Below are 9,553 nucleotides of genomic sequence, written 5' to 3' on the forward strand. Positions count from 1 at the left end.
TTAAGTTCCCCACATTATGGTGTGATAAGTCCGAACACTTCCACAAGTGCGGCACCCCGAACTTATAGCATTATATGCATCGGCTCCGAATCATTTCTTGGGTCAATAGTTGGGTTTGCCCGGCTCCCATGTTTTGGTACCTTACGTTCCGTTGTATCGGCTAAGGTAGCACTGGGAGAACCACTGTGATTGCGCCCCAGTTGAGCTGGGCGAGCGCCCCAGTGGAGAAAGCTAAAACTGACCGCCATGATGAGGCGAGAGCCGGTCGCTGTTCGAGAGGTTTTTTCGAGTCCCTAAAGACTTATGCCGCTTAGAGCGAGGAACCGGCTTTGTCCGGCCCAGGCGTGGATAGCGCCCCGAATTCGGCCTTCCGAACACTAGGGGCTTCACCGAAATTTAAAATTATAGAATTCTGTGGCCAAGTGAGAGTGTTCAAGCATTATAAGTCCGGTTGCCTCGTTCGTTGTGTTGAGCGCCTCCCTAGATGGACCCAAATATGGGAACAAGAGTGCTCACATTTATCCCGAACACCCCAGCACTCATGGCATGGGGGCTGAAGCCGACGACTTGCCATCTCTCAGATTTGATAAACAGCCGCACAGAAGGTAATATTTTAAATCAACAAACGTTGCTTAGCGCATATGAACAAAGTTTTCAGCGCACAGGATAACAAAATGCGAGTCTACTCAAATATTACATTTTTGGAGCACTCACCCGCAATAATGCGGGCACCCTTCAGGACTCCCTTATAATACATCTCAGGCGTGCGATACTCCTTGCCCGGCGGTGGCGGGTCCGTCACAAGCTTCTCAGCATCCATCTTGCCCCAGTGCACCTTAGCACGGGCAAGGGCCCGACGGGCACCTTCAATACAGGCGGATTGCTTGATGACCTCAACCCATGGACAAGCATCCACCAGCCGTCGCACCAGGCCGAAGTAGCTCCCAGGAATGGCCTCCTTGGGCCACAGCCGAACTATGAGGCCCTTCATGGCCTGTTCGACCACCTTGTGGAGCTCGACCAGCTGCTTCAGCTGGTCGCTAAGGGGCACCGGATGTCCGGCCTCAGCATACTGAGACCAGAAGACCTTCTTCGTCGAGCTCCCCTCCTCGGTCCTGTAGAAAGCGGCAGCATCGGACACGTTGCAGGGCAGATCTGCGAATGCTCCTGGTGAGCTCCGAATTCGGGTAAGTAACAGGTAATTCACATTCACATGCTTGCTTTGCATGAAAAATGCCTTACCCGCCGCTATTTTCTTCAACGCCTCGATTTCCTGAAGGGCCTTGTGGGCTTCGGCCTTAGCGGCTTTGGCACTCTCAAGAGCCGATGCAAGCTCGGACTCTCGAGTCTTCGAGTCGCGCTCCAAACTCTCATGCCTTTCCACGAGAGCCTGGAGCTCTTGCTGTACCTCCGCCACCCGCGCCTCCTGCTTCTCTCGCCCAGCACGCTCCACGGCCGCATTAAGTTCGGCCGCGGACACCGCCTCCTTCAGGGTCGCCACCTCGTTCGTGGCCCCTGAAGTACCCACACTATCCTTATCATTTTTCTTGCAACCAAATCCTTTTTTGTAAGGTACAACTTTAATAAGGTGTTACTCACCTTTCTTGTCCTCGAGCTGCTTCTTGGCACGGCCGAGCTTGTTCTCGTACCGCCCGAGGCTTTGATTCAAAGCATCGACCTCCACAGTCAGTGCGGCAGAGGTCAGCAGCGCCGCCTGCAATCCCATATTGACATATTTTTTAAGACTCCTACGTATATCTTTTTAGATCCTCAGTCCGGCTTTTCTTTTCGAACACCGAACCGAGCATCAGGGGTTACTGTCTATGCGGTACTATTTTACATATACTAATATTCTTACCTCAAAGCCTGTTAGAAGGCTGCTGCAGGCTTTGGTCAGCCCGCTTTTGGCGAGCTGAACCTTCTGAATCACTGCACTCATGACAGTTCGGTGTTCCTCCTCGATGGAAGCGCCGTTGAGCACCTCCAGCAAGTTATCCGGCGCCTCCGGTTGGACGGAGGCCGCTGGCGTCACGGTCTTGCCCTTCTTACGAAGGGGCCGCCCGCCGGACTCCGGAACCACTGTAGGTTCCGGTGCGGAGTCCGGTACGAAGTCCGGGAGGTTGCCCTGTGGCACCTCCGGGGCCTCCTCCTCCGGGTGGGTCCCCCTCTAGGATCCCACCTCGGCGTCGTTGGCGTCACGGGGGGTGGAGGCGGTTGGAAGTGAAGTACTGTTCACATCCGACGTACCCAAGGACCCGCTCGACGAAGCGGGAAGATCGTCCTTGGGCGGACTGCAGGGTTGTATGCGGCATTAGAAAGATACCGCATGGTGAAAAGAAAAATCATGAAGTTATTCGGAAGTCCGGATACTTACGATCTCGCCAGGGGCTTGGCCCTTGAAGGCCAATCCTCGTCGTCATCACCGGCGTTGGCGGAACAGTCCGGGGGAAGAGTCCTTCCCTTCTTGGACCCTTCAGCCTCCCTCGTTGGGGAGGCCTTCCTTTTCTTCCCTCCCCCCGCTGGGGGAGAGGCCTCTTTCTTCTCCTCCTCATCCTCATGGGAGGAGTCCGCCTCGGAGTCATCGGACGATGAGTCCGATAACACCTGAAAACGGGAACTCTTTCGAGTGCCCGTGGCCTTCTTCTTGGCCTTCTTCTCTGGCACCACGTGGGGTGCCGGAACCAGCAACCCCGTTAAGCGGGCGTCCGCTGGATCTTCTGGCAAAGGGGCCGGATAGTTTGTCCGCTCGGCCTTCTTCAGCCAGTCCTGTCAAAGGAGAGGGAGTTTAGATCCCGCATAGAGTCAAACTATGGAAAACAAGTGTCCCGTAAAGGGTAGAATCGCTTACCTCGCTAGCCTGGCGCTGCGAGCTGAATCCGCGAACTTCGGTAGCGGATGCGGGAGCCTCGGCGCCCTTAAACAGCACCTTCCAGGCATCTCCGTACGTAGTGTCAAAGAGCCTGCTCAAGGTTCGGTGCTGGGCCAGATCAAACTCCCACAATTTGAAGGCCCGTTGTTGGCACGGGAGAATCCGGCGGATGAGCATGACCTGGACTACGTTGACAAGCTTGAGCTTCTTGTTCACTAGCTTTTGGACGCAGGCTTGGAGTCCAGTCAGCTCCTCCGAATCACCCCAGGTCAGGCCACTCTCTTTCCAAGAGGTGAGCCGTGTGGGGATGCCAGATCTGAATTCGGGGGCCGCTGCCCATTCAGAGTCACGCGGCTCGGTGATGTAGAACCACCCCGATTGCCACCCCTTGATGGTTTCTACGAAGGCGCCCTCAAGCCAAGTAACGTTGGGCATCTTGCCCACCATGGCGCCTCCGCACTCCGCTTGGCTGCCCTTCACAACCTTCGGCTTGACATTGAAGGTCTTGAGCCACAAGCCGAAGTGGGGCTGGATGCAGAGGAAGGCCTCGCAAACGACGATAAACGCCGAGATGTTGAGGATGAAATTCGGGGCCAGATCATGGAAATCCAGGCCGTAGTAGAACATGAGCTCGAGTGCGCGGAGATGGATAAGCAAAGGAGGAAGAAGGCGCAGGTAAAGGGTGGATCCTTATCCCCTTATATATGGGCGGACAAAACTATGCGTCCCCACCGGCCTGGTAAAACTCGCTTTTCTCCCAAGCGCCACAATCAATGGCGCGGTTGGGTTACCCACGTCCGTATTGATGAGAATCCCGGAATAAGGGGAACACGATCTCTGCTTCGACAAGACGTGCCAAGGAAACCGCTTCACTAAATGCGCTGAGGTGGTATAATGAAAATGATTCAAGTAAAGGCTTGGTTGTGGTGTGACATCACGCCACGAAATACGTCAGCAGATTGAACTTGAGTAAATATTATTCTCTCTACGGAGGAATGTGGAATTTATTTTGCAGAGCCGGACACTATCCTGGTGTTCACAATCTTCTATAAATTATTCGGAGGAGGAACCCGCCTTGCAATGCCGAAGACAATATGCGCGCTGGACTCGTCGTCGTTGAAGCCTGGTTCAGGGGCTACTAAGGGAGTCCTGGACTAGGGGGTGTCCGGATAGCCGAACTATCATCATCGGCCGGACTCCAAGACTATGAAGATACAAGATTGAAGACTTCGTCCCGTGTCCGGACAGGACTCTCCTTGGCGTGGAAGGCAAGCTTGGCGATACGGATATGTAGATCTCCTACCACTGTAACCGACTCTGTGTAACCCTAGCCCTCTCCGGTGTCTATATAAACCGGAGGGTTTTAGTCCGTAGGACATAACAACAATCATACCATAAGCTAGCTTCTAGGGTTTAGCCTCCTTGATCTCGTGGTAGATCTACTCTTGTAATACCCACATCATCAATATTCATCAAGCAGGACGTAGGGTTTTACCTCCAACAAGAGGGCCCGAACCTGGGTAAAACATCGTGTCCCTTGTCTCCTGTTACCATCCGCCTAGACGCACCGTTCGGGACCCCCTACCCGAGATCCGCCGGTTTTGACACCGACAGTCGGGTCTTGAGTCTTACTCAATTTCACACCTTGCAACACAGGCAAGAACTCCTTCTTTGACTGTTCCATTTTGAACTATTTCAAAAATTTATCAAGGTATGTACTCATTGAAAAATCTTATCAAGCGTCTTGATCTATCTATATAGATCTTGATGCTCAATGTGTAAGTAGCTTCACCGAAGTCTTGCTTTGAAAAACTCTTATTCAAGTATCCTTTCCTGCTATCCAGAATTTCTATATCATTTCCAATCAACAATATGTCATCCACATATAATATTAGAAATGCTACAGAGCTCCCACTCACTTTCTTGTAAATACAGGCCTTTCCAAAAGTCTGTATAAAACCATATGCTTTGATCAACTTATCAAAGCGTATATTCCAACTCCGAGATGCTTGCACCAGTCCATTGATGGATCGCTGGAGCTAGCACATTTTGTTAGCACCTTTTAGATCGACAAAACCTTCTGGTTGTATCATATACAACTCTTCTTCCAGAAATCCATTCAAGAATGCAGTTTTGACATCCATTTGCCAAATTTCATAATCATAAAATGCAGCAATTGCTAACATGATTCGGACAGACTTAAGCATCGCTACGGGTGAGAAAGTCTCATCGTAGTCAACCCCTTGAACTTGTCGAAAACCTTTTGCAACAAGTCGAGCTTTATAGACAGTTACATTACCGTCAGCGTTAGTCTTCTTCTTAAAGATCCATTTATTCTCAATGGCTTGCCGATCATCGGGCAAGTCAACCAAAGTCCATACTTTGTTCTCATACATGGATCCCATCTCAGATTTCATGGCTTCTAGCCATTTTGCGGAATCTGGGCTCATCATCGCTTCCTCATAGTTCGTAGGTTCGCCATGGTCAAGTAACATGACTTCCAGAATAGGATTACCGTACCACTCTGGTGCGGATCTTACTCTGGTAGACCTACGAGGTTTAGTAGAAACTTGATCTGAAGTTTCATGATCAATATCATTAGCTTCCTCACTAATTGGTGTAGTTGTCACATGAACTGGTTCTTGTGATGGACTACTTTCCAATAAGGGAGCAGGTACAGTTACCTCATCAAGTTCTACTTTCCTCCCACTCACTTCTTTTGAGAGAAACTCCTTCTCTAGAAAGGATCCGAATTTAGCAACGAAAATCTTGCCCTTAGATCTGTGATAGGTGTACCCAACAATCTCTTTTGGGTATCCTATGAAGACACATTTCTCCGATTTGGGTTCGAGCTTATCTGGTTGAAGTTTCTTCACATAAGCATCGCAGCCCCAAACTTTAAGAAACGACAACTTTGGTTTCTTGCCAAACCACAGTTCATGAGGTGTCGTCTCAACGGATTTTGATGGTGCCCTATTTTACGTGAATGCGGCCGTCTCTAAAGCATAACCCCAAAACGATATTGGTAAATTGGTAAGAGACATCATTGATTGCACAATATCCAATAAAGTGCGGTTACGACGTTCGGACACACCATAATGCTATAGTGTTCCAGGTGGTGTGAACTGTGAAACTATTCCACATTGTTTTTATATGAAGGCCAAACTCGTAACTCAAATTTTCTTCTCTACGATCAGATCGTAGAAACTTTATTTTCTTGTTACGATGATTCTTCACTTCACTCTGAATTTCTTTGAACATTTCAAATGTTTCAGACTTGTGTTTCATTAAGTAGATATACTCATATCTGCTCAAATCATCTTGTGAAGGTCAGAAAATAACGATACCCGCCATGAGCATCAACACTCATTGGACCGCATACATTGGTATGTATTATTTCCAATAAGTCACTAGCTCGTTCCATTGTTCTGGACAATGGAGTTTTAGTCATCTTGCCCAAAAGGCACGGTTCGCAAGCATCAAATGATTCATAACCAAGTGATTCCAAAAATCCATCTTTATGGAGTTTCTTCATGCGCTTTACACCGATATGACCCAAACGGCAGTGCCACAAATAAGTTGCACTATCATTATTAACTTTTGCATCTTTTGGCATCAATATTATGAATATGTGTATCACTACGATCGAGATCCAACAAACTATTTTCATTGGGTGTATGACCATTGAAGGTTTTATTCATGTAAATAGAACAACAATTATTCTCTGACTTTAAATGAATAACCGTATTGTAATAAACATGATCAAATCATATTCACGCTCAACGCAAACGCCAAATAACATTTATTTAGGTTTAACACTAATCCCTAAAGTATAGGGAGTGTGCGATGATGATCATATGAATCTTGGAACCACTTCCAACACACATCGTCGCTTCACCCTCAACTAGTCTCTGTTTATTCTGTAACTCCTGTTTCGAATTACAAATTATTAGCAACCGAACAGGTATCAAATACTCAAGGGCTACTATAAACACTAGTAAGATACACATCAATAACCTGTATATCAAATATACCCTTGTTCACTTTGCCATCCTTCTTATCCACCAAATATTCAGGGCATTTCCGCTTCCAGTGACCATTTCCTTTGCAGTGTAAGCACTCAGTTTCAGGCTTTGGTCCAGCTTTGGGCTTCTTCGCCGGAGTGACAACTTGCTTGTCATTCTACTTGAAGATCCCTTTCTTTCCCTTTGCCCTTTTCTTGAAACTAGTGGTCTTGTCAATCATCAACACTTGATGCTCTTTCTTGATTTCTACCTTCGTCGATTTCAGCATCACGAAGAGCTTGGGAATCGTTTTCATCATCCCTTGCATTATAGTTCATCACGGAGTTCCAGTAACTTGGTGATGGTGACTAGAGAACTCTGCCAATGACTATCTTATCTGGAAGATTAACTCCCACTTGATTCAAGCGATTGTAGTACTCAGACAATCTAAGTACTTGCTCACTAGTTGAGCAATTCTCCTCCATCTTTTAGGCGAAGTATTTGTCAGAGGTCTCATACCTCTTGACACGGGCATGAGTCTGAAATACCAATTTCATCTCATGGAACATCTCATATGTTCCGTGACGTTTCAAAAACGTTTATGTAGTCCCGGTTCTAAGCCATAAAGAATGGTGCACAAAACTATCAAGTAGTCATCATATTGAGCTAGCCAAACGTTCATAACGTCTGTATCTGCTCCTGCAATATGTTTGTCACCTAGCGGTGCATCAAGGACATAATTCTTCTGTGCAGCAATGAGGATAAACCTCAGATCACGGATCCAATCCGCATCATTGCTACTAACATCTTTCAACACAATTTTCTCTAGGAACATATCAAAATAAACATATGAAAGCAACAACGCAAGCTATTGATCTACAACATAATTTGCAAAATACTACCAGGACTAAGTTCATGATAAATTTAAGTTCAATTAATCATATTACTTAAGAACTCCCACTTAGACAGACATCTCTCTAGTCATCTAAGTGATCACGTGATCCAAATCAACTAAACCATGTCCGATCATCACGTGAGATGGAGTAGTTTTCAATGGTGAACATTACTATGTTGATCATATCTACTATATGATTCACGCTCGACCTTTTGGTCTCCGTGTTCCGAGGCCATATCTGTTATATGCTAGGCTCGTCAAGTTTAACCTGAGTATTCCGCGTGTGCAACTGTTTTGCACCCGTTGTATTTGAACGTAGAGCCTATCACACCCGATCATCACGTGGTGTCTCAGCACGAAGAACTTTCGCAATGGTGCATACTCAGGGAGAACACTTCTTGATAATTTAGCGAGAGATCATCTTAAAATGCTACCGTCAATCAAAGCAAGATAAGATGCATAAAGGATAAACATCACATGCAATCAATATAAATGATATGATATGGCCATCATCATCTTGTGCTTGTGATCTCCATCTCCGAAGCACCGTCGTGATCACCATCGTCACCAGTGCGACACCTTGATCTCCATCGTAGCATCGTTGTCGTTACGCTATCTATTGCTTCTACGACTATCGCTACCGCTTAGTGATAAAGTAAAGCAATTACAGGGCGTTTGTATTTCATGCAATAAAGCGACAACCATATGGCTCCTGCCAGTTGCCGATAACTTCGGTTACAAAACATGATCATCTCATACAATAAAATATAGCATCACGTCTTGACCATATCACATCACAACATGCCCTGCAAAAACAAGTTAGACGTCCTCTACTTTGTTGTTGCAAATTTTACGTGGCTCCTACGGGCTGAGCAAGAACCGTTCTTACCTACGCATCAAAACCACAACGATAGTTCGTCAAGTGCTATTTTAACCTTCGCAAGGACCGGGCGTAGCCACACACAGTTCAACTAAAGTTGGAGAAACAGACACCCGCTAGTCACCTGTGTGCAAAGCACGGCGGTAAAACCAGTCTCGCGTAAGCGTACGCGTAATGTCGGTCCGGGCCGCTTCATCCAACAATACCGCTGAACCAAAGTATGACATGCTGGTAAGCAGTATGACTTGTATCGCCCACAACTCATTTGTGTTCTACTCGTGCATATAACATCAACGCATAAAACCTAGGCTCGGATGCCACTGTTGGGGAACGTAGTAATTTCAAAAAAATTCCTACGCACACGCAAGATCATGGTGATGCATAGCAAAGAGAGGGGAGAGTATTGTCCACGTACCCTCGTAGACCGTAAGCGAAAGCGTTATGACAACGCGGTTGATGTAGTCGTACGTGTTCATGATCCGACCGATCCAAGTACCGAATGTACGGCACCTCCGAGTTCAGCACACGTTCAGCTCGATGACGATCCCCGAACTCCGATCCAGCAAAGTGTCGGGGATAAGTTCCGTCAGCACGACGGCGTGGTGACAATGATGATGTTCTACCGGCGCAGGGCTTCGCCTAAACTCCGCGACGATATGACCGAGGTGGAATATGGTGGAGGGGGGCACCGCACACGGATAAGCAACGATCTTGAAGATCAACTTATGTTGTTGTAGGGTGCCCCCTTGCCCCCGTATATAAAGGAGCAAGGGAGGAGGCCGGCCGGCCCTTGTGGGCGCGCCAAGGAGGAGGAGTCCTCCTAGTAGGAGTAGGACTCCCTCTTTCCTACTCCTACTAGGAGGGGGAAAGGAAGGGGGAGAGGGAGAGGGAAAGAGGGGGGCGCC

Source organism: Triticum dicoccoides, chromosome 2B (assembly GCF_002162155.2).
Source record: "Triticum dicoccoides isolate Atlit2015 ecotype Zavitan chromosome 2B, WEW_v2.0, whole genome shotgun sequence".
Taxonomy (NCBI): domain Eukaryota; kingdom Viridiplantae; phylum Streptophyta; class Magnoliopsida; order Poales; family Poaceae; genus Triticum; species Triticum dicoccoides.